The sequence below is a fragment of the Camelus dromedarius genome, chromosome 5 (assembly GCF_036321535.1).
Source record: "Camelus dromedarius isolate mCamDro1 chromosome 5, mCamDro1.pat, whole genome shotgun sequence".
Lineage (NCBI taxonomy): Eukaryota > Metazoa > Chordata > Mammalia > Artiodactyla > Camelidae > Camelus > Camelus dromedarius.
Genome location: NC_087440.1, coordinates 32,541,054 through 32,567,088, shown reverse-complemented (window position 1 = coordinate 32,567,088; position 26,035 = coordinate 32,541,054). Strand labels below are relative to the sequence as shown.

At 42.1% G+C, this 26,035-nt stretch overlaps 1 long non-coding RNA gene across 5 annotated transcripts in view; it reads right to left on the bottom strand.

Moving 5' to 3' along the window:
- Positions 1-26,035, bottom strand: part of LOC116153493 (uncharacterized) — a 149,983-nt gene that overhangs the window by 92,484 nt on the left and 31,464 nt on the right. For all 5 annotated transcript variants that reach the window (XR_010380921.1, XR_010380922.1, XR_010380917.1 and 2 more), the window contains exon 3: positions 1,161-1,207. This is a non-coding gene — a long non-coding RNA (uncharacterized LOC116153493). The remainder of the gene's footprint in view (positions 1-1,160; positions 1,208-26,035) is intronic.

The following is a 26,035-nucleotide window of genomic DNA, read 5'->3' as shown; positions in this document are numbered from 1 at the left end:
TTTAATTATTTTTTTAATGGAGGTTCTGGGGATTGAATCCAGGACCTGGTGCATGCTAAGAACACACTCTACCAATAAGCTATACCCTCCCTCTGAGTTCACTTGTTCATTGTCAGTTCTTAGTTCCAGACTTTACCTCCACAAATGCTCTCTCTGCTCTTTACCAGGTCTGCCTCCTTCCCTCCAGCATACACACTCGTGGATGTGCACACACAACACACAAACACACACACACACAAACGCCACTCACAGCAAATATTTGTGCCCGTGGCAAGCTGAAGATTAGGGAGGAGAAATACATACCGTGGTGAGCAGCTTCAAGCATGACACCAGTCAGACCCTTCTTATGGTTCTCTGCCAGAGAATCCCCGCCAGCCACCGCTTGCCCAGCTGTCCTCAGCCTGGGAGTACCTCCCTTGCTCTCGGTCCTTGATCCTGGCCTCACACAAAGCAGTTCAGCCACTTCCTGCTGTTGCTCAAGCTCCAACCAGCTCTCCCACCCTCGGGTCTTCCCTCTCACTCAAAGTCTTATACCAGGTTATTTTCTGAAACAAGGATAGTTTGCCCCTTAAGAGGACTGTTACTATTGGCAGATAAAATAATGAAATTTCCACCCCATTCCATTTTTTAGGGATATTGTATGGGTTGGGATTCTTTTAAAAATAAATGCTATTGGGAGCATTTCACCATGTCAGTAAAAATTACTTGAAAATATATGTATCACATAATATTTCATCATCAGGATGAGCTAGTATTCCAAGGACATGACGTAAGAGGGAGCAGGCCTCAATGGGCACAGGAGGATGGGAGTTAGCGGGGAATGTGGAAAGGGGCAACACATTACAAAGAGGGGTAGAGACATAGCCAACATCTTTGGGACATTCCATAATTTATCTTAGGCTCAGCTCTTAGGGCCAGCAATGTCCTCAGCACCCCTTTTGCTGAGACACTAGAAATGTAGAACATTCTTAATGAAGATAGCAACGCCAACAGTTGATATTTAAACATTGGTAACTGTGAGGTTGAAGCAAGAGGTGGATAGAATACAACTTCTTGAAGGTGAGAGTGTATCCGTTATTATCTATGCTAATGTACCACATGGTACACACAGCTGGAAATCAACACGTTTAAGATAAAATTCTGGAAAAGGTGACGCTTACCTGGCTTTTTACAAATCCTGAGTATTAGAAACTTCACCTTGTGGAATCTAAAAAAGGAAAGAAAGAAAGAAAAGAGAACACTAATGAACTCATCTACAAAAGAAACAGACTCGCAGAAATAGTAAACAATTTTATGGATACTGGGGATAAAGAGGGTGGGAAGGGATAAATTTGGGAGTTTGAGAGTTGCAAATGTTAACCACTATATATAAAAATAGATTAAAAAAACAAATTTCTTCTGTATAGCACAGGGAACTATATTTGATATCTGTTATAACCTTTAATGAAAAAGAATATGAAAATGAATGTATGTATGTATGTATATATATATATATATATATATATATATATATATATATATATATATATATATATATATATGACTAGGACATTGTGCTGTACACCAGAAATTGACACATTGTAACTGATTATACTTCAGTTAAAAGGAAAAGAAACTTCACCTTAGTTGAGTCCCTCCTGAATATGTATTTATATAACAGCACCAAGAGGGATTCTTTAACTCGAAACTTTATGAAGATAACAAAAGGATTTGATGGGAATATCTGGGTCTTTGCAAGAAATTAGACCCACATATAATTTTCTGTACAAACAGCAACTCGTTACAGCATGACCTGCAGATCAGTCAGTCCCGTGTTTCTACTCTCGTTTGTTGTTCTTATTCTCAAATTCCACCTAATCCCAGATTCTACTTTGCTCTCCTGACATTTCCTGGAGCTTTCTCTCTTACAGAACTCTCTAATTTTGAGTCCCACTTCCTAGTAACCCCGTTAGATGACTGGAGGCAGCACCTCACAGTGGAAAGAGCACATCCCAACACTTCCATCAAAGAACTAGGGTATCCTAGGCAACTCTCAACTATTGCAGTTTTCTTATTTACACAATACTCAAAAGTGGGTTTGGGAGACAAGAGAAAAACCATCTTCAGCATCAATTCTAATCATTCCTAAATCTGATCTGAGTAAAGGAGTAAATAGATAACTACAAAAGATTATTGTTTAACCCCAATAAAAATATTTCCTTAGCATCTACCTTAAGCAATTCTGGATTGCAACAGAAAAGAGGAGTTTGAATGTTCATTGGTGGGCAGGTAAACAGGTTAAAAGTTAGCAAAAATATACCACTGAACGACTGACCACAACTGGTTCATTGAAAATAAATAATCTATACAGCCGCTGTGGAAAACAGTATGGAGATTCCTCAAAAGACTAGGAATAGACTTACCATATGACCCAGGAATCCCGCTCCTGAGCATATATCCAGAAGGAACCCTACTTCAAAATGACACCTGCATCCCAATGTTCATAGCAGCACTATTTACAATAGCCAAGACATGGAGACAGCCTAAATGTCCATCAACAGATGACTGAATAAAGAAGATGTGGTATATTTATACAATGGAATACTATTCAGCCATAAAAAAGACAACATAATGCCATTTGCAGCAATATGGATGTCCCTGGAGAATGTCATTCTAAGTGAAGTAAGCCAGAAAGAGAAAGAAAAATACCATATGAGATCACTCATATGTGGAATCTAAAAAAAAAAAGAACATAAATACAAAACAGAAAGAGACTCATAGACATAGAATACAAACTTGTGGTTGCCAAGTGGGGAGGGCAGGAAGGGATAGACTGAGAGTTCAAAATTTGTAGATACTGACAGGCATATGTAGAATAGATAAACAAGATTATACTGTATAGCACAGGGAAATATATGCAAGATCTTATGGTAGCTCACAGCGAAAAAAAATGTGACAATGAATATATGTATGTTCATGTATAACTGAAAAATTGTGCTCTACACTGGAATTTGACACAACATTGTAAAATGACTATAACTCAATTTAAAAAATGTTTAAAAAAGAAAGAAAGAGAAAGAAAGACAGTAAATAATCTAAGGGATGTATTCTAAGTTCCTTCAGTAATGTGATAGTTCACTGAATGTTACTGTGGTTGTGGAGGTGAGTCTACTACAAGCAATGACCAAGGGACCTGCATTCTTTCCACTTGTAGTCATGTAGTAGTCATACCTTCTGCAACATGTGCCCATGGAAGAGGAAGTATGAGTGGAGAGAGCAGAGAATCACACAGGTGGTTTTATGCTCATCCTGGAGGTGGAGCACATCACCGCTTCCCGCATCTTATTGGCCAGAATGCTGTCACGTAGTCTGAACTGACCTGTGAGAATCTGGGAAATGTAGCCTTTCTCTGTGCCTAGGAAAAAGAAACTGGTGAACAACTGACAAGACTACTTACAAATGAGCTGTTCCTTGTTTCCACCTTAACACCATCTGTTGTTGTGGGCCATTTAAAGAGCTGTTCATTGTACAACCAATTGGATTCCATAATCCAGATCTCTCCTTGACAGCTAAAATAGCCAGAACGTGGTATATGGAAGCACAAAGACACACACATCCTCCCTCTCATTCTCTCGCTCCCTCTCTGTCTCATTGCTAGCAGCAAACGTGCTAACAGCATAGTTGATTTGTTATTAATTATTAATATTAACAATGGATCCTCATAATAGCATAGCTCTATGTCAGACACTGGGCTGTGGGCATTATCTCAATTGATCTTCACAAAATCATGTGAGGCAGTCATTAATTAATTACTAGTTTCATTTTTACAGCTGAGGAAATGAGACTCGAGGTGATCTGCTCAAGGTCATACAACGATAAAGTGGCAGGGCTGGGACTCCCATCCGAGTCCATCTGGCCCTCAAACCAGTGCTCTCTTCACAGCTGTGCTGGCCCGACCTCCCGTTCCTAAAGACACCGCCAGAGTGAGGAGGAAGAAAAGCCCGTGAGGAAGGAACTTCGGGCTTTTCTGATCTTACTGCTGCCATGGTTCTAAGTGTCACTCTCCGACCCTCCCGACAGTTTTGCAGACGAAACCCAGACTGAAGCCCTCGGTGGCCCCGCTTTACAGATGATGCCCTCCCTGCTCTGCTCAGCCTCAGAGCTCACCCCGCCTTGCACTCTGGCCTGTGGAATGCCCCCCACGTGGAGCACGGCTGTGAAACTCAGCCGGGGCCACCCTGCTCACACTTGGTGTCCGACCACATGAAGTCTTTAATGCTCTCACGTGACACTTTCTCTCTCCACCTTGAAGGCAAACTTGAGACCAAAGCCATGCGTTTCCATCAGCACCTAGCACCGTACAAGGCACAGCAGAGGCATCTAAGGCACACGTGCCGATGTGGGCTGGGCAGCCCTGACCTCACTTCTGTACCTCAGTTCCCTCCTCCGTAATGTGAAGGGCTTTGGTGGGATAAGATGTAAAGGCAAACCCAGCCCTCAAGTCTACACTATCCCTGGGCCTTGCTCTTCAAGGGTGCCCTGTCCAAAAGCTTGGTCAACTTTTCCTGCCAAGCCAACGTCACCGAATGGTCACGGGGCGGGTATAGTCACACACTTGCTAGCTAACATTTCCAGGTGCATGTGACTATAACTGAGTTTCCATAAAGAAAATTGCATTTTAAAGTGACAAGAAGCCATTATTATAAAATGACTAATAATGCAGCAAAGAGCCGTAACGTGATTCTTGCCCAAGTCATTAATCAATTGATGTACTTTAGAGAGGAGCTTCCTTCTGCATGTCGCTAGTCATTTATTCAAATCAAGTAAATATTGTCCACGTTGTCCACTGAGAGGTACAGGGTGATTTATTAAGGAATTGAGCAGATCACATTTGGAGGAATTGCACAATGAAGGATTCTCTCAATAAGGTGCTTTCAAGTTGTCAGGTGGGCTCTACCTGCTGTGCCATGTATTTGTGCATCTTGGGGCCTCTTAGTGTTCTGTCCAGTGGCCCGATGCAGTGAGGTTCAAGGCAACCTCCCTTGGCTCATGGGTCAGTTGCCATCACACCTGGGGACAACAACATTCAAGAGGCAATAGCTTGGCGACAAAGACACTAATACCCATTTGTACTTCTTCTTCAGTCAATGGCTTGCCTCCCTTTCTGGTTTATCAAATAATTAGTTACTTTGCAGAATCAAAAGCCTCACACGTAGGTGGCTTTCATTGGAACGTGGGGGTGTCCGAGCAGGACGTGCCACTTCAGCCTCGTTCTACGGCTGCCATCACTACCACAAGGAGGGGCCGGACAGAGGCAGGGTAGTTCTGGGGCCTCCAGCCAGTGACCTTTCACCACTTAGAGGGAAATGCTCGGAACAACACAAATGTGAGGCTACTGGAAAACTAGATGATGACCCACTTTATCACTAGCCAGAATAATAATAATAATAGCTGGAGGTCAGAGCAATCGATGAGTGCCAAATCAGGACAAAACTTAGACCAGGTTATATCCACCCAATTGCAAAACATCTAATACATTTGGGTAATATTTTTAAAGTACATCCTTTAACTTCAAGTAAGCATTTGATTTTTTTTTTCCTTTCATATGGGCTGTTACAACATCCTAGAAACAATGCCTGGGACTTCTCTCAGGAGTTTCATGATCTGATTTTGCAAACTGGCTTCCAATCCATACACACACACACACACACACACACACACACACACTCACAGACACACACGCTGGCATACACTTAGAAAGCTTCTTCCCTTTGTGCTGTGTCATCCAAACACCTACATGGTCCCCTGGGCCCCTAGAAGGAATATTTCCAAGGCCTCTACAAGTGTGGAAGAATGCATCTCTGTCCTTTTGAAGAAATAATAGCACTAGAAGGGAGGGTCCACCTTTCCTTCTTGTCACAGTTTAATATCACTCGCAGATGAAAAATGAATGACTTTAGCACTGGATTAATTGGTGACGGAATGCTTCGTATAAATGTTTCCTTACAATCCATGCTTCCTGCTGACATTCACCGAGACTCCCTGAGTGTGTGTTACCACGAACTTTACCTCCTAAAGTTCCCCTGATCTGCCCGTTTCTCTCCATCTTCATTCTTCCACCATCAGGAATAGTAATCGTGTCCTAACGACCTCCCCACCTCTGCACTTGCCGCGCCCCCTCACAGCAGCCACAGTGAGCTTGATCAGCCCAGGTCTTCCCTGTGGTTGACTACTGGCGCTATTGACCCAGTGGAATCATCACTATGAACCAAAGTCGCGTCTCTGCCTGTACGTCTTCAGCCTCGTCTCTCTCTGCTCCCCGTGTTTCTTACTCAAGAAACCAGGCTTTTTCAGGCCCTTGTCCGTGCCAGCCTCCTCCCTCCCCTCCGCCTTTGCCCACGCTGTTCTCTTGGTCTGCCTGCCCTCCCACCCTCAGCCCACCCCCGCCTTGCCCCTACTCCCTCTTCAGACTTCCCATTTAAGTGCTACTTCCCTGGGGAAGCCTTTCCTCCCTCCCCAGACTAAGTCAGGACGCCTGCTTTATTTTCTTATTGTACACTGTCCTTTTCCTTCATAGCCTTTCTCAGCTGCAGTGAAGGACTGTGTGCATGTAAGCTTCACAGCGGGCTCGTCAGAACAGCAGAACAGCCCAGGGCCTGCGTGCCCGAGTCAGACTGCACCACTCAGATCTGAGCACCGCCCTTTCCTAATGTCCTGGGTGAATCCCATCGCTTGTCTATGCTTCTGTTTCTTCATCTGCCAAATAGCATTAATTAACAGCATCTATTTCACAGGGTCACATGGGACATTAGATGTGGTAACAAGTAGCCTGTGCCTGGCATATAGAAAGCACTCAATACATATTAGGAAGAAAACCTTGGTAAGCTCCAAACACTTGTTTGCTGAAAGAACAAGTGCTTTTCATAGAAAATGGGGATAAGAGCTTTTGTCCTGCCACCACTCGAGGTGGACTGAAGATGAAATAAATTGCTGATTGTGAAAAGACTCTATCTCACGTGGAGTCCTGCCAGACTTAAGCCTATGTGGCTTGACCAAAATATCTCAGTGATTTGTTTTAAAAAACAAAAAACAAAACAAGAGCAAGGTTGAAGCAGAGCTGGCTGTTCTGTTGTCTCCTATTGTGAAGAAGTTTTCCCAGCAGAGCAAAGGCCACACCACCCTCATTCCCACCAAGAGAGGCATCACGGGAAACACAAAACTGCTTCCCAGGAGGTGCAGAGAAAGCAAGAACAAGGAAGCTTCCCCAGGCTCTCCTTGGACTGGGTAAACACAGTCTTTCCAAATTCAGGAGCTGACAGTCTAGCACTTTACCCCTGGGGAAGATATTAGCCCTCAGCAAATGAATGGACCTTGAAGTTTTCCTTCAGGGGAACAGGTCCTACTTAAATCTCTGCAACAGCTGGATGCTCCCATACAGCAACAGCAGGAGCAGTGAAAGTCACTGCGATGAGTGACAGAGGCCCCTAATTAATCAAGCTACTCCTCAGCCCATGCACAGCCAATGCATTTTCTCTAATTTAGTTCAGTGCCACATGGAAGCATATATTCCTGCTATGAATAGAGTTCTGGAGGTTTATGGGTTCTGAGGGCTGGCAGGCATCTTAAGGCTATTGAACCCAAAAGTCTGTTCCATGCACATCCATGATTCTCTCCTCAATATGTGGCTAAGCTGAGGGTCCCAGCCTTCCTGGATGGGGTCCCTTAGCATAAGGATGGGCAGACCTCAAGCTGAGCTCCTGGTGGATCTGCCCAGTGGGGCTCTGAGACAAGGGAGGAGAGCCTAATGCACAGCAATGACATGGCCAAGGTGGTTGGAACAAAGGAAGGACACTGGGGGCAAAGGAGAATTTAGACGAAGATTTTAATGCATTAAATCTTAAGAGATTTCTGGGACTAGAACTCAAAGAGTATCAATGACCAGGGGCCAGGCACAAACAGACTGGACTGGAGGAATAGGTAGAAGCCTGATTAGAATGGGGCACTGGGTGCCTCTGAGCATCCTCCTGTGAAGCAAACACCAGTGGGCTACTGGCTGTCATTTGAAGCTTCCCCTTCCAAGCAGCGCTATCAGAGTTTGCTGCCTTGGGGTGGCGGGTGGGGGGCACTGTTTGTAAAACAGCAAATGCACTGGCCCTCGTGCGTTATTCATAGGAATGTACAGTGGTGGAACTGCTGTGGGAAACTATTTGGCAGTTCCTCAAAAAGTTAAATATAGAATAACCGTACAACCCAGCATTCCATTTACCCAGAGGAACTGAAAGCAAGGATTCAGACCAGGTACCTGTACACCAATGTTCACAGCAGCGTTATTCACAATAACCAAAAGATAGGAACAACCCAAGTGTCCATCAACAGATGAATGCATTAACAACATGTGATGTGTCCATACAATGGAATATCATTCAACCATAAAAAGGAATGGCACTCTAGTACATGCTATAAAATACATGAACCTTGAAAACATGATGCTAAATGAAAGACTCTAGACCCAAAAGGATAAATATATAATTCCACTTACATGAAATATCTAGAATAGGCAAATCCGTAGTGACAGAAAGTAGATTACAGGTTACCAGGGGCTAAAGGAGGGAGAAATAGGGAGTCATTTTTTTAATTACTAAGAGATTCTCTTTGGGGTGATTCTTAAAGTTTTGGAAATAGATAGTGGTGATGGTTGCACAAAATTGTGAGTGTAATGAATGCTGTTTCAATTGTACACTTAAAAATTGTTGAGATGGAAAATTTTGTTACGTATATTTTTACTGTTTAAAAATAATATAATACACCAGAAAAAACTGAATGTACACTTTACACGGGCATATTGTATAGATGAATTATATCTCAGTAAAGCAGTGTTTTAAAAAAAAGGAAAAGCACTGTAGTGGTGCTGGGTCTATGCAGCCTTGCTGTGGGACGTGGTAAGAGCGTCAAACCCAAGCAAGAGGCTGGCTATTTCCCACTCCATTCACGATGGGATGTGGCAGCAAGGGCCCGGAAGCAGGGCAGGTGGCCCCAGGGGTCTGCGTGTTAACCTGGGGAAGCGCCTGGACAGAGGCTTGAAGTGAATGAAGCACAGAGGGTGCCCGGAGGAGTGAGAAGCAGTTCACACTTCATACCAAGCAGCCTGTGTTGCTTCCAATTTTTCTTCTTTCTTTTTTAAAATTATTTTTTATTGAAGTGTAGTCAATTTATCATGTTAGTTTCAGGTGTACAGAAAAGCAATTCAGTTATACATATACCTACATACATATGTATATTTTCAGTTTCTTTTCTATTACGGTTCATTACAAGAAACTGAATACAGTTCCCTTGCTATAAAGTAGATCTTTGTTAGTTATCTAGTTTATATATAATAATGTATCTGTTAATGCCAAATTCCTAATCTATAGCCACCTCCTCTTTTCCCCACTGGTAACCACAGTTTGTTTTCTATGCCCATGAGTCTATTTCTCCAAGACTGATTCTTAGGAGAAGAGTGACTCCCCTCGACCACTCGCACCTGCTGAGGCTCTTTAAGATAACAGTTGTGGGTGGAACTTGAAAGGGGGCAGAGAGACAGATGTTTCTACTTCCCATGGGTGAGAGCTAGCAAGCTGGCTAAACCACAGTAAGCACATCGATGTGGCCACAGTCACACCCGACGTCCTGTGTACCCCATATGGTCAGTCCAGGGATACTTGGCACACAAGCAAAGTCAGGAATGAATACAGTGATTTAGATAACTTAAAAAATAAGAAAGGCGATTTTGCTGTATTATCTGAAGTTCCTATTTTTGTCCATTTCTAGTGTAAGTGGGTACACTAAGGAGTACAAGGAAATGGGGAAAATAAGCTGATTTTTATCAATGTGGAAAGATACCTGGATGGGCTGAAAGATAGACCCTTATCAGTCTGCCTGTGAACTTATAATCTCTATCAGCATTTGTAAAGAATGAGTCTGTACGTTCCTGATTCCAGGAGAAGGACACAAAATTATTTAGGTAAGAGAGATGTTGTTAAAACAGGTCTCTGCATTCTCAATGTTGGCCATGCTTCCTCAATCTAATTTCCATGTTAAAGTAAGAACCAATGGACAGACTGTCATTACAACTCTGAAGGACCCACCTGTCTACTGCTGTAATGCACTGGAATTGATGTATTTGGATTTCCATAAAAATAGAAGCGAGACATGTGGTGCAGCCAAAGGCCTAAGTACTATGGGGAAACCGATTATTTGGGATGCATTTTTTTGTTTTAAATTTATTTGGAAATTAATTTATTTGGAATTTAATTTGTAGTTAATTTATTTGGAAATTAACTGGAAATTTGGAAAAGATAATACATTCAATGAAACATGGGGATATAGAAGAAAGTCTCCCTCTCTGCACCCTTCCTTAGAAGCACCATTGCTGCCAATTCCTTCCAGAGACTCAGTCTGACTGTCAATAATGCCAAAAGTTTCTCTGCACTTGGGATGGGTCAACAGTCCTTAGAGAGTCCCACCACTTTTCAGATGGATATTTTGTCCAAAAACACAAATATGTGTATTTGTAAACACGTAAACACACACAGGTTAGTCAAAAGTCTCTAACAGATTGGAAGAAAAACATAGCAATGGATTTATCCCTGCCTATAAATAGAAAAAACATCTCAAAAGCTTATGCAACTCAAAACACTTAAATAAGTCATTAATGATTGGAAGGATTTTTCTGGCTGTGTTTCATTTTGAAAAAGTGGAGCTGTCCTATGGAAGTAAACGCACTTCTGTAGTGACTTGGACCCTGCATTCTGTGCGTGTGTGTAGAAATAGCCACCCAAAATAGCCATACATCTGAAACCATCTTTCTCCTGGTCCATTAATCTGCAGGGGTAATTTGAGTAGGCATTGATGATGATAAACACCACAGTTTAGAAGGTGTTAAACCAAGCTTATCAGAGCTCACATCGAGAAACAAATTAGGCAAACTGAAGTAATTTGAGCTAATGAAGTTTGATTCCAAACATCCAGATCAATTAAGCTTCAAGGGCTCGCTTGAGTTCTGCTCTGTAAGGCAGTGAGGAGCTGCTGCCTAGGGGACGAGGCTGGGAGTACTGCCTGAGAAGGTCTGAAAATCAAGGGACAGACCATTCGGTGCTTCACAGATACAGTTCTCAGGTCTGTTTGAGGAGCACATCCTATTGAAACAAAGGGAAAGTGGCTGATGTGTCCACGTGGACCCTGCTTGTGGAGTCTTACAGGAGGCTAGGAAGAACAAGACTTAAGATACGCAGGGGTCAAATGTTTGGTAATGTTTCTAACGAGCTTGTTGTGCCTGGGCAGACAAATTGAAAGCACAGGTCCTGGTAACATGAGCAAGAGATGGGCTCAAAGAGAATTTGCCCGTTTCAATGGATGGAAAGTAAAACAGAGAGCTCCAAAATTCCAGGCTCTCAGGGCTGAACTATGAAACTGTGCTCACCTCCCACCTGTAAAAGATAAAACTGAAAGGTGCTTTGGAATAGAAAGACCGTTTAACACAACCTCTCAGGGCAAAGACCAAACCAAGGGTCTTGCTGTCAGACCTATGTTAAGACTTCTGATAGGATTAAGATGGTTCCTGGTAATTCTTTCCCATTGGGGAAAATGGTTCCAGGAAAAGAGATCAAGGGTATGTTCCCATGATGGGGGAGGGTATAGCTCAGTGGTAGCGCACGTGCTTAGCATACACAAGGTCCTGGGTTCAATCCCCAATACCTCCCATTAAAAAAGTAAATAAATAAACCTAATTACCTCCCCCAACCTCCCAAAAAAGAGTATGTTCCCATGGAAGCATGGTATGCTCAAAATCCCTGTAATCAAGTTTGGAGAGAGAGGTATGTCTTGGAAAAAATAGTGGCTGTGTTTTACTGGAACATGGATCCCACCAGAATCAAGCAGATTAAAACAAACACCATGATAAAGTGTTTGAGAGAGTTACACTGTGGACAGTGCTGCCAGCCTGTGACTATTTGAAATGTAAAACAACCCTTAGGCTAATGTTTCTGTGGGCAAGAACGTGATGAATTCAGGAGGGAAGTAAATACATGTGATCAAGGATGGAATACAGTGGATGGAATTATTGTTCTCAATTATGTGCTCCTGCCTCTAATAGGATGATTTATCCTTACTCATTTTTGATCACATGAGTTACCTATGCACCTTTGTAGGGAAAATACGTCCCTGTATATGGATCCCAATATGATTTGGTCAGTGAACTAAGAGGGCATGGGCATGTCTGAGGAAAAGCTGTAAGTGTAATTTCATGGTTTCTGTTGTACTCTCTGGCTCTGTCCTCCACCGTAAGAACAACACAGTCTGGAAAAGGGCTCCTTCGTCTAGAATTAGAAGTCACACTGAGTCCAGGCAAGTTAAGCAGAGCCACAGTCGGCCCACAGCCTTCATGTAGCATTAACTATATATACATGTTTATTGTAAAGTATTGAGATGTTGGAGTTATCTGCTACTGCAGAAAGAGTTGATAATACAGAGTCATCAATGTATACGTAACGTATTTAAGACGGTAGAACTCAATAACCTCACTTAGGGAATAAGCATAAAGAAAAAGACTGGGCCCCAGGAAGAGGAGAGTCCAGGAAAACAGAATGAGAAGCCAAGGACAAAGATATCAGAGGAAAGTCACAAGAGAACTATCCTAGAGGTCAAGTTAACAAAAAAGTAAAAAAAAAAAAAAAAAGTACTTTATGAAAAAGGACGAAGTCCATAATGTCAAGTACACCCAAGGGTACAAGAAAGAAAAAAACACAGAAAAACGACGTTAAATTTAGCAAGAGGGAGAACATTGATGATTTTGACAAAGATGACCTCAGTGAACTGTGGGGGAAATTGGCAAGAACTAGAGATAATATGAGGTGAGAACGGGGGGCAGTAAGTATGAGAGACATTTTTAAAATAAATTTTCTATAAATGGAAGCAGATATGTGAAGAGGAGCGAGTTGAGAGGTTTAGGAAATTGTTTTATTTTGTTTTCCAGATGAGAAAATGTTTGCATGTTGATGGGGAGGATCCAATAGAAAGCCACCTTTTATTTCAAGGTATTATGAGAAACTAATGATGCTCACATGAGTGATAAACATTGCCAGATTTTATATTGATATTATTTGACCATACCATTTCCAGGAACCCAAAGAAAAATATGAAGATCCTGCAATGCCAGTTATCCTTGTCCCCCCAGTTCCCTGAGGCTCCTTAGGGAGCCACAGACAAGGAAAAACAAATAATTTAAAAGATTGTTCGAGTGCCCAATACTCCCGCTCAAAGTCCTAACAACGGTTGGCTAAGACCTTACAGCTCAGGCCTCTCCTTCAAGTCCTGAATCTAATCCTTGGGATCTGAATCCCTCTAGAAAACTTCAGGAAGAAAGTCAATGGAAGAGCATGGTCAGAAACCAAGTGGTCTAGCATCCCCTTACACAACCCCACAGAGTGGGAGAGAGCAGGGAGAAAGGGCTATGTTTGCCCTTCTTATGTTACAGCGCCCCATCCCTTACCTATTAAGGCCCAGCCGGGGTCTTGACTTCCAATAATTCACAGTAGTGACTCTTCCTCCTTAAAGGAGCAGTCCACAAGGGTGTGGGCTGAGCTGGTCATGTCATGGCAAGTCTTCCTCGCCCTGTGTAGGTGACTGTACCATTCTCTGTGGGCAGCTCATTCATATTAAATTGGGAACCTCTGCAGACCATGCCTTAATCTAAAGACATGGCCTTCAGAGTGGAAATTTCAGACATCAAGGCACAGGACTGGCAGAAAGACTTGGGCTAATGCTCTGAACCCCTCCAACTCCCCTCACGGTAAAGCTGGTTCATGCAAAGTTCTGTCTCCTCTGGGACCCTAACATGTGCATCGCATAAAGGTTCTTCACTCTAAAACCTCCAGGAAGTTCCCTTATGATGTTTGCTCTGTCCTTCCCAGGATGCTCAAATCAGCCTTCCCTTTTTGAACAGCCCATAATTATTGAATCACTTCATTTTTATTGTAAAGAAAGAATAATTGCACCAGAATCCAGTGACCATGCTTTTTGGGCAGCTCAAAGGGAATTTCATAATTCAGAATTAATTAGGCAATAAGAGAGAACAGGAGGCATATTTTAGTGTTTTAATTCATGCCAAGTTCAAACTCATTCCATCTCTGTTGCCCAGTGTGAATAATTATGCCATTAATCCAAAGCGGGAGGAGAGCTATTGTGACTGCAACACATTTCTAAGCAAATAAAGAAAAATGTCACTTCTACCCTTCAACTAATGCTCTGAAAAGAGCTACATTATAATAATACTTTTATTTATTTATAGGGCATACATTCCCTAGAGCTCAATAAACTCTAGTATAAGCAAAATGCTAGTGAAAGAGGAAAAACAGAACTTTTCTAGCTAATTCTGAAACATTAGACAGGAAAAATGACTAAGGAGAGAGACTGAAAATTTAAGGAGAGCTTGGAAAAGAGCTAAAAAGAAGAGGCCATCAGGTGGCTTTTTCATTTCCCTCTTCCCTTCTGTCTCACACTCTCCCCACGGTGACGCAGGGGTAGCAGTCTGGAGGAGAAGTTTCATGCACACTTAATCAGCTCTGAACGTGACCCCTGACTCCAGTCATCCTTTGCTGTCAAGGCGATGCAGGTCAGCCTGCCCCCTTCCGCACTTCCAGAGACACTCCTGGTCACATGCGGTTTATTGAGCACAGAAGTAATAGGGGATCAGTGTGGTTCCCCATCCATACCCTCCTAAGAGGGATCAGAAACGCACAGAGTGGCCTGTGTGGGCCATTCCAACTTCACAGTGTTGAAGACGATACTGGGGATGGACAGGGGCCGATACTGCAGGAGCGAGGTTCACATGTCCTCTGAGACCGGAAGGAACTGAGTCCTCTGAGACCAGAAGGAACCCAATGCAGGCAGGGTCCCTGGATGCCAAGGAGACACAGAGGTAACAGGGAGCAGTCCACCCTGTCCTGACACTGGCCCTTCTGCATAGCCATGGTGTTGCTTGGCATACACACAGAGCTGCCCACTCCTGCCCACCGGAGCAGACAGGGGACCCTACAGCCACAAAGGCAGAGAAGATGAGCTGGGAGATAGGAAAAGACCTTCTTCTCAATGGCCCTTCAACCTAGCACAGTGTCTCAAACACAACAGGAGCTCTATCAGTGTTGCACCGCAAGAAGTGAAAAGCTCCAAGTCTGCCTCTCATTCTTTTTTCATTTGACTTAGTAAAGGAAAACTCTTTCTCTAATCACAGCACTTCTGACACCAAATGTGTAAGTTTTTCACACAAAGTAATTCTTCAACTTTGTGGATTTCAGCTAGGTGTCCTACAATTGAATTCATTCTGACATTAACAACCCAGGGTTAGTGAGATCCCATGAGTAAGGGCTCAGTCCCACAAGACTGTCCCCCCAACTTCAGCATCCAGTCAATAGTGTGTCCCCAGGTAACCCACATCTCTGGCTGATATGGCTACAAACCAGGGGTTTCCATGGCCCCCTCCTCAGGTTCATAATTTGCTATAACAGCTCACAGAACCCAGGGAAACACTTCACTTACTATTACCATTTTATTCCAAAGGATATTATAAAGGATACAAATAAAGTAAAGGAGGGAATTAAGATCTGAACATGTGCTGTTCCAGAAAGAGGAAGGAGCAGGGGCACAGGCTTAAGGAACAGCAAGAAGGCCAGGGTAGCAGGAAGGGAGTGAGCAGTGGGGAGGATGGAGGAGGACAAGGTCAGAGAGTGGGCCATGGGAGGACTTCTGAGTTCAATTCTAAAGGATTTCTGAGTTTAATTCTAAAGGAGATGGGAGAATTTTGGAGAATTTTGAACAGTGGCATGCTATGATCCGACCTGGAGTTTTACAAGATCACTCTGGTTGTTTTGAGAGGAAGATGGTGGGGTGGCAGTGGGAGACAGGGGGAGAAAAAGAAGACAGACCATTTAGGACGTTACTGTTGTCATCAGGAGGGAGACAATGGTGGCTTGGACAAAGCAGCTGTGTCAATGATAAGTAGTTATATTTGGAATATGTTTTGAAGGTGGACCTAACAGGAATTACCAATGAATTAAAAGTAGGATGCAAGAAAGAGAGGGATCAAGAATGATTCCTAGGCTCTGGACCAATGCAACTAAGAGGATGGCAGTGCCGAAGCGGGAAGAGTGGAGGGAGGAATAGGTTTGGGAGGGAGAGAATGAATCAAAGTTCTGTTCCCCACACAGTTCCATGCACTATGCATATTGGACATATATGGAGAGCTTGGGCAGGCCAGGGGAGCGTAGAGGAAAGGTCAGAGCTAGAGACAGTGTCTCTACTATTTTGGGCTAAAATAAGATGAAACATTTGCACACGTAGGGATCTCTACAGCGCTGTGCGAGGGCAAATAATGACTAGACGCTTCCTCTCAGTTGCTATTATATCAAATGTGCTTATTAATATTTTAGCAACAAAAACTCCCTCCCACGTTCTAATTTTGATCTTCCAGTTAATAAATTGGATAATCGAAGTTTTAAGAACGTATATTTCTCTTGAAACGCAGTCATACTATTATTAGTAAAACTTTCTTTTCCCTGAATTGCTCCCTCGTGTGGGAACAAAAAAAAATGCTCGGGACTTGACAGTGAAAGAACTCAGTCTGGACACGAGAGGGCGCCATGCAGACAGTCGGGGAGCGCAGGGACTGAAGACGTGGCGATCGCGAGTTCCCAGACCCCTTCCCTTCCTTCTCTCCCCTAATTCATAAATCAGGGTTCCTAGACCGTGAATCAAGGACAGCAGTCCCCAGACCACCAGCGTGTGACCATTTCGGTAAGGGTGTAACAGGGCCAGGCAGGAATTTTTCAGAGAGAGCCCTTTTCAGTCCTAACGTTCATTAGAGGAGAAAAGGGAAAATACGGAGAGCATGAGGGAGGAAAAGGGAAAAAATAAGCAAGCAAGCAAAAAGGAAACCAAAAGGTGCCTCTTATGGGGAATGGGAGAATTCCAGAAATTCAGAGCCAGAAGAGGCCTCACTGACTACCTTGTTGAACCTTCTGTGCCCCAGGTAAAGAGGCTGGGGTGGCTTCCTGGGGTTAGAGTTCAAGGCCTTCCCAAGTTGCTTTTGCTCAGCCAATATTCTTCATCGACCCACCATGTTATTTTCATAAAGTGTATAAAGTTCCTTAGGTGCCAGCTAGATGTCACTGTATCCTCAACAAGCCCTAATAGGAGCATGCACTATATTGCGAATTTAAAGTCCCCAATGCACTGTGATGTACCAGAGTAGAGTGCTACCAGGTCATCAGTGTGACGCTACCTCTCAGGCTAAGGGGCTAGATACAGGAAATCTGCGTTTGAGATGTAATTTCAATGATTGGTCTTGTGGTATAAACTTTAGAAGGGCTCTGGGGATTACCTGAGATTTCCCAGGATTCTTAAAAAATTAAAAAGCTTTCCCAGAATGCAGAATGGTAAACATAGAAGAATTGAAGTTACAGTATCACACAGATTTGGATTTAATCATGGCTTTCCTGGGTGGCTGACCCATGGGGCAATATTTCTAAACTTTCTTGGCTTCTCATCTATAAAATGAAAATAGTAACAGTGCTGTATCAAAGGATTGTTGTGAGGATTAAGTAAGATATTGGTGATAAAGTTCCTAGTTTACTGTATCCTCTCAATTAGCAATTTGTAATGTTTATGTCAAACAAAAGGTTAATATCCTTAAACAATGAGTTCTTATAAATAAAAAGGAAAATGGACATAGGGTATGAACAGACAGTTCACCAAGGGAGATAAACATATGTAAATAAAATTAAGGTCACAATTAATGAAAAGCTGCAAATTAAAGCAACAATGGGAATGTTACGAGTAATGGGATTAATTGATGGCAAGTGCCTCCTGATGTGATGCACTGAAAAGAACTCAGCATCATGTCTGTGATATCCCAGCCAGAAGTCCATAATCTGGATCTAATCACAAAGAAACATTGAACCCAAACTGAGGGCTGTTCTACAAAATAACTGGCTGGTGCTCTTGAAAACTGTCAAGGTTATGAAATATAAAGACAGCTCAGAAACTGCTCCAGATTAAAGGAAACTCAAGAGTGACAAGATGAAATGCAATGCATGATCTTGGATTTTTTTTTTTTTTTTTTTTTTTTTTTTTGCTATGAAGGACATTATTGAAACAATCAAAGAACTAGGAATAAGTTATGTAGACTATATAATAGTATTATAGCAATTCTGATTTTAATAATGGGACTGTGTTTTTAAGAGAGAATTCCTTGCTTTGGGGGAAACACACTGAAGAATTTAGATGTGAAAAGGCAATGTATCTACAAACGACCTTTAAATGAGAGAGACATTCAGAGAAAAATAAATATAGTAAAATACTGACATTTAGAATATTGGTAAATGGTGTTCAGGAATTCTTGTATTATTCATGCAACCTTTTTATAATCCTGAAATTATGTCAAAGTGAAATATTTCTTTTTTAAAATTTATTCCTTCCTTTTCTTCACCCCACATATATAGTCAATCAACAAGTCCTTACAATTCTATTTCCTAAATATTTCAACAATCTAGTCCCTTCTCTTCATCTCCACGGCCACTGTCCTAATACAAACCACCCCTCTTGCGGGGACTGCAACAACCAACCAAAAATAGCAAATATCTTAATGGTATAATCTAAGAAGCTTCACCTTTCTAGAATTCTTTTTAATCAAAATTGTCTTTGAGGTCCTAACTTAGTAAGACAAGAGAAGGGAATAAATGTTACAAGGATTGGAAAAGGAAACAAAATAAAATTTCACAAATGATATGACTATCTACCTCTCTGTAGATGACCCAAGAGAGTACAAACTAATACAACTAATTAGACTTGACATGATCAATATGCAAAAATTAATTTCTATACAACCACTTAGAATATGTATTTTTAAAATAACCCAGTAGCAGTAAAGTTATAGAATTCCTAGGAATAAATCTAAGAAAGATATGTGCAGGTGAAAATAATAAACGTTTATGAAGGGCATAAAAGAAGGCTGAATAAATTCAAAAAACTTAATGTTGATGGATGACATAGCAGATCTACAAATTACCTATTTGAAGTCTATTCACCACCTATGTTTTTGCTAACAAAACCCCAAATTTGGGGAGAGAGGGAGATAGCAGTATGTTTTGCTAAGTTTTCTTGCAGAGAGACATAATTTTTGACAAAGTTCTGGCCAATGAGAGGTAAACAGATGTCTGGAATAGTTTCTTCTTTATTTTTTGTCTGTCTGTTTTGCTTTCTTGGAACAGGCATCACCCCTCTTTCTTCCTTTTGCTTATTAGAAATTAAATATGATGCCTAGAGTAGCTGCAGCCATTTTGTGACATGGAAGCAATAAGGATGGGGATGAAAAATCAACACGTACAAATAGAAGGCAAAGACTTGTGAGAAACTTGTGAGTGACATTGTGCAGTCACTGCAGCCACCCTGGACTACTCACCTCCAGACTGCTTGTCATATGGGAAACATAAACCATTAGGGAAACATAAACCATTATTGTTGTCTGTGCTGTTGCGGAAAAATGCGTTACAGCTTGGTGTTACAGCTCAGTTGTGACAGCAACCTGGATCCGGCCGACAAGCTCCGAGAGCTGGAGAACTCAGGTTTATTACACCACCAGGCACAAAGGAGTTAACACTTCAAGATCTGGACCCTATTTGTACGGTTACACAGGCCTTTATAGGCTGCCAGTTTTACACTTTGCAACATCATATGCAAATAAAGTATAACAAGTTGACCAACCAGGAATAAGCTTTGTAGAAATAGACCAATCAGTAGTGAGAGAAATAACCAATCAGGAGTGAGCTCCATGCAAATGAAGTACTACACATGGACCAATCAGAAGTTAGGGAAGTGGACCAATCAGAAATGAGAGTAATAACCAATCAGGAGTGAAGGAAATAACCAATCAGAAATGAGCTCAGGGAACCAATAGAATTTTAGGTGTAAGTTAGCCGCTTTAGAGGCAAAGAGTGAGATAGAGCCTCTGGGCCAGGGAACTGGAAGGTGCTGGGAGAGCAGCGGCCCTGCCTAGGGGACCTGCCGGTCTTTTTATGGGGCTTCCCGCCTCAGTGAGACTGTAAATCAGATTTCGCTTACTTGAACCCAAAATATTGCTAAATGTTGCAGCTTGAAATACTTAATGTTTTAAAGATGGCAATTCTCCCTAAATCAATTTATAAATTCAAGCAAACAGTTGTGGCTTGCTGCATCCAGCGCAGCTTGGGACCATGTCTGAGGACAGGTGACGGAAGACTTAAGAAACAGACACAAAGTAAAGAGCAAAGATGGGACCAGGGGACTCAAGATCTCGTGGATCAAGAGTGCCAAAAGCCTGGTCAACATCATATTTATTAGGAGTATACAACTTTAGAAAAACTTGTGATCAAAGAGGTGAGGCTTTAGATATTCCATAGGACAAGCACTAGGTTCTGCTTGCTGATTGATTGATTAAGTCCAAGCCTATCCCCTCCAGGAACAATCACCCTCCTCAGGGTATCTTAGATTTACGAGTCTACCCTGTGATTACCTCCAGGACATCTTGAGATAGCAAACATTTCCCTCGGGTTAAACAGCATGCTTTCATGCCAGAACAAAGTTCTGTTAATGGATGATCCGGCTTTCCAGGACCATCCATTGTTTACCTTCAGGAAACATATGCCCTCCTTCCCGCCCTTATGGTCAATCCAAGGGTTGCTCACCACAAATTTTCTTTAGCATAATATGTGCTATAGGTCATCTACTGCGTAAAACGTTAAAACAAAGCAAGCATGTGCATTTTAAGCAAGCAAGTGTGAATACAGTGTTTAAAGCTCACGGATATCTAGGTATGGCTTGTTTTCTGGCTGCTTGTTGTCCAGCAGCTTGTTTTCCAGCAGCTTGTTTCCCAGCAGTGGCTGATAAACATTGCTGCTCTTTGTGGAGCTGTGTGAAAATGTCAAACAGGAAGCTACCACATCCGGTTCCGGACATTTTTAGGCTTTTTCTGGGACCAACCCAGACACCTAGAGGCTGTTGGCTTTACTGGCTGCATTTGTCCCCTTCCTTACACATCAGTGGCTCCATAAGCTCCCTTAGCGTTTATTTATTTTCTAGAGACACCCCTCCTCAGCAGTGACCTGGACCCCAGTGTCCACCCCCTCCCCCCTCCCCTTCTCCCCTTCTCATTCACACTCTGATTTGACCTGGAGCGGGATGCTAGTGGGCTTTACTAGAGCTGATTCAAAATCAGCAGCAGGAACCCACCCTCACTATGCCTAGCGTGGGGGCAGTGGGAATGGGGGTGGAGGGGAAAATGGGCTTCCCTCACTCACTTCAAAATGAGGAAAGAGGCTGAGTTTTCTCGGAAATAGCCTCCTGATTCTGGTCACTCATGGGGGCGGGGGGAGGTGGGCGATTCTGGTGAGTGATTCACACCAGGCGCCTCTCCCCCACCTCCTCCTGTGATGGCACCCGCCACACAGAGGAGAGCCATCCTTCCCAGAAACACCTTCTACGCTACGCCCCCAGGCTTGTAGTTGGGCCCTACGCCCCGGTCCATGAGTCGTCTGCGCTTGTCTGGCTTCTGACACAGAGGTGTCCCCGCCGAGCCAGACGCAGCCTGCGAAGCTACACCGAGGCACATCTGTGGTGTCACCACCGAGCCCTCACCTTCTTTAATGTGTTATGAGTGACTCGGACCATTGAGACCAAAAGAACGCTGCGTTTTCTTTGAAGTTCTAAAAGCCCCCAAGCCCCAATATCACGTGCTTCAGTGATGTCAACACCTTGACCGCCTTTCCTCGGTAGAGGGCTCTGATATTCCAGCAGCCAAGCACTTATGCTCGGGCCTCGGTGCCTCTCAGAAAGTTTTGGGGGAAAGAATGCTTTTGCTTTTTGCTCATGACCTCGCTCTTCCACTAGCTGAGGTGGGGCAGAGACCCTGCACCCTCTACCCGTCCTTCTCGCTATCGGGGCGACATCCCTTCTCCTTTAACCCAAGCCTAGCCTGGCGCTGCGCTTTCAATAAACGGCATTGCTTTAGTCCCTCTTCTAATTTCCAGAGAAGGAAGACAATCCGCCCGCTGGGCCCTGGTGGGTAACCTCATTGGGCTTCCGGCCTCGATTTTGTAGTTTGAATCTAGCTCCCTCCCACATGGGGCAGATTTTACTTTCGTTTCTCCTGTGAAACCTCAACTCCTCTTCAACAGCCTCTTTCAGGCCTGATACGGCTTCTGGAGAGCCTTCCTCTGTCTAGCCTGTGAGCTTCAATCTTCCATTCGACCATCAGAGGAACGTTTACCAAGCACCATCACTGACACGTACCACCCAGTATGGGTACACTCAAGAAACATTTAATCACGGATGGAGCAGAATTGTAGGTATAAGGATGTTTATAGCAGAATTTTTTTTCATGGAGGTACTGAGGATTGAACCCAGTACCTCCGTACATACTAAGTATGTGCTCTACCACTGTGCTATACACACCTCCCATAGCAGAAGTTTTAATTAAACAGTGAAAAAATACAAATAATTTGTCCCAAAATAAGTAGTTGGTTGAATAAATACTGGTATATCCATCACTGTAAAATCTTACAACCACTAGTCTAGTTAATCACTAGAGGAAAGGTCATGATATAATATTATATTAAAATTGTAGGTTATAGAAAAGATTTTACAATAAAATTCCATTAAAAATAGTGTAGCTAAAATAAATGCTAGAGAGGGTGTGGAGAGAAGGGAACCCTCCTACACTGTTGGTGGGAATGTAAATTGGTGCAGCCACTATGAAAAACAATATGGAGGTTCCTTAAAAAACTAAAAATAGACTTAGCCTATGATCGAGTAATTCCACTCCTGGGCATATATCTGAAAAAAGAGGAAAATGCTAATTCGAAAAGATACAGGCACCCCAATGTTCATAGCAGCACTATTCACAATAGCCAAACCTTGGAAGCAACCTAAGTGTCTATCGACAGATAAATGGGTAAAGAAGATACATATATACAATGGAACACTACTCAGCCATAAAAAGGAATGGAATATTGCCATTTGCAACAACATAGATGGACCTAGAGATTATCAGACTGAGTGAAATAAGTCAGACAGAGAAAGACAAATATTTATACTCTGATATCACTTATATATAGGATCTAGAAAATAATACAAATGAATTTATTTGCAAAAAAGAAACAGTTTCACAAACACAGAAAACAAACTTATGATTACCAAAGGGGAACAGAGGGAGGAATAAATTAGGAGTATAAGATTAACAGATACACACCACTACATATAAAATAGATAAACAACAAGGATTTACTATACAGCACATGGAACTATATTCAATATCTTGTAATAACCTATAATGAAAAATAACCTGAAATATATATGTATAACTGAATCACTTTGCTGTACACCAGAAACTAACACAGTATTATAAATCAACTACGCTTCAATTTTTTTAAAAGGAACTAAAACTTTTCAAATTTTAAAGTAAAAAAAAATTTTAAATAATGTAGCTAGATATGTGATAGATAAGACTGAAAGGATACAGGCCCAAAATTTTAACAGTAAAGGTGAGTTTATAGAAAGTTTTTATTTTACTCTTTTTATCGGTTTGCTTGTGTCCAATTTCTAAATTTCCAAAATAAGCATGTATTTCATGTGTGCTTAGCAAAACCAGAAAAGTTGCTTTGTTTTTACATCATCATATAGGAGTTAAACTGTGTGACTTTTTTTTTTAACTTTTACTTTGGATTTTAAAAAACAAATTTGAAGCAGTTTGAAAACTTTTGTACCACATAACAAAATTTCAAGTTGAAGAATTAGAAATAAAGGGAAAATACAAATATTAATATAAAATGAAACCAGGATTAAGGTTAGTTTCCAAGAATACATCGCCATAAACTTTAGTGTTGTTTCCAAAGTTAAGAAATTTGACTCTTCCTAATGTCACATGATAACTGAGCAGATGTGGGCGGTTAGGGAGAGAGGCATCGAGGATCACTGCAAACTTTTAACTTGGACAACTAACCATGTGGATTAGAGTGCCCTTGACCAAGACAAAAGATTCACTAGAGCCTTGATTAATCATCTGTGTTACCCTTCTCTTGAAAAGAGAACAAAAAGCAAGTATGGAAGAGAAAGCTCCCTCTGAGGCAGCTGCAGGGCATTCGGCTAAGTGACCACCACACACATGAGGCTTGCAGCCTGACATTCAAATTCAGGTCTCATTAAAAGTTGGGGACTTGATAAAAGCTGAGCAAAGGAGCTGAATAAACATTTCTCCAGAGAAAATATACAATGGCAAACAAGCACTTGAAGGGATGTTCAATGTCGTTAGTTATTAGGGAAGATGCAAATCAAAACCACAATGAGCTACCACTTCACGCCCACTAGGATGACTAAAAATTTTAAAAAGGAAAATAATTGTTGGCAAGGATGTGGAAAAATTAGAGCCCTCTTACGTTGCTGTGGGAGTATGAAATGTACAATGTAAATGAAACGTGGGACCACTGCAGAAAACAGTTTGGCAGTTGCTCAACAAGTTAAACATAGAACTATCATATGATCCAGCAATTCTGCTCCTAGGTATTAGGCTCACAATAACTGAAAACAAGCATTTTGAGAAATTCTTGTACACACGATAGCCTAAAGAGATGGTGGGGATTCAAACTGATGGATGGATAAACAAAATGCAGTATATCCCTACAACGGAACATTATTCAGCCACAAAAAGGAATGAAGTACTGATGCTACAGCATGGATGAGCCTTCAAAGCATTCTGCTGAGTTAGAGAAGCCAGACTTAAAATATCACATATTGCACGATTCCATCTACACTAAACATCCAGAATGGGCAAAACCATGGAGATAGAAAGTTGTTAGTGTTTTCCAAGGGTGGGGAAATGGGAGGTGATGGCTTAACAGGTGTGAGATTTCCTTTTGGAGTGATGAAAAAGTCTTGGAACTAGATAGAAGTGATAGTTGCACAACACTGTGAATATACTAAATGCCATTGAATTATACACTTTAAAATGGTTAATGGTTAATTTTATGTTATGTGAATTTTGCTTCAATAAAAAAAATGTCAGGGACTTTCAGGGTCACATAGGCATGGTTTGTGAAAGTTAAATCTGAGAATGCTGGGATTTTCAAGAAAACCCTGTTTGAAGAGGAAGTGGAGATAATTAGTTCAGTTTTGGACCTTTGAGTTTGATGTGCCCACAGAGCATTCAGGTGAAGGTGCTGGAAGTCAACCAGGATTAGCAGTCCAGAGCTGGGAGAGAAGTCTGGACAGCAGCTCTAGATGTGAGTGTCAACACGCTGGAGGTGGAAGATGAGTCTATATACGTGGGTTCTCCTCAGAGCACCGAGCACAGATTGAGTGGAATATAGGCCCCAGGGAAAGAAATCCCATTATTGGCCCTGGATCATTCTTCCCTGAAAGTTTCCTCTTTGGTGTGGACTTTATGTTCATTCATTGTTCTTAATGAAAGTGAAGTGTGGTATGTCAGTTTCCACCTTGCAGAAAAGCCTTTGCTCTGTTGCAGTTGGCTTTCTCCGATGTGGCAGATTAGTAAAAAATTGTGACGTATGTTTGGCACATCACCGAAACAACTGACCACAGGCACCTTCTCAGCTTTCATTTCTCTGTACCCGATGAAGTGTGAAGGGGGATCCTCTCTCGCCTTTCCCAGCATTCGATCCAGGTGTTTGTGGTGGGCTTACTGGAGAGCCCACTAATGTGTCAGAAGAAAAGATGTGATGCTGTGGCTGGCAGAGCCGGGTCATACTTTTTTCTGCATCTTTTCTGGTGTTTGAATTGGAACAAATTTCAGGGCACAACTAATATTTAAAATGGCATTTTAAAAAGAAGATGTGGGGGCGGGGGAAAGGGTATAGCTCCATGGTAGAGCGTGTGCTTACTGTGCACAAAGTCCTAGGTTCAATCTTCAGTACCTCCATTAAGAAAAATAATAAAATAAAATTTAAAAATAAAGCATGTTTTTTATTATAATAATAATAAT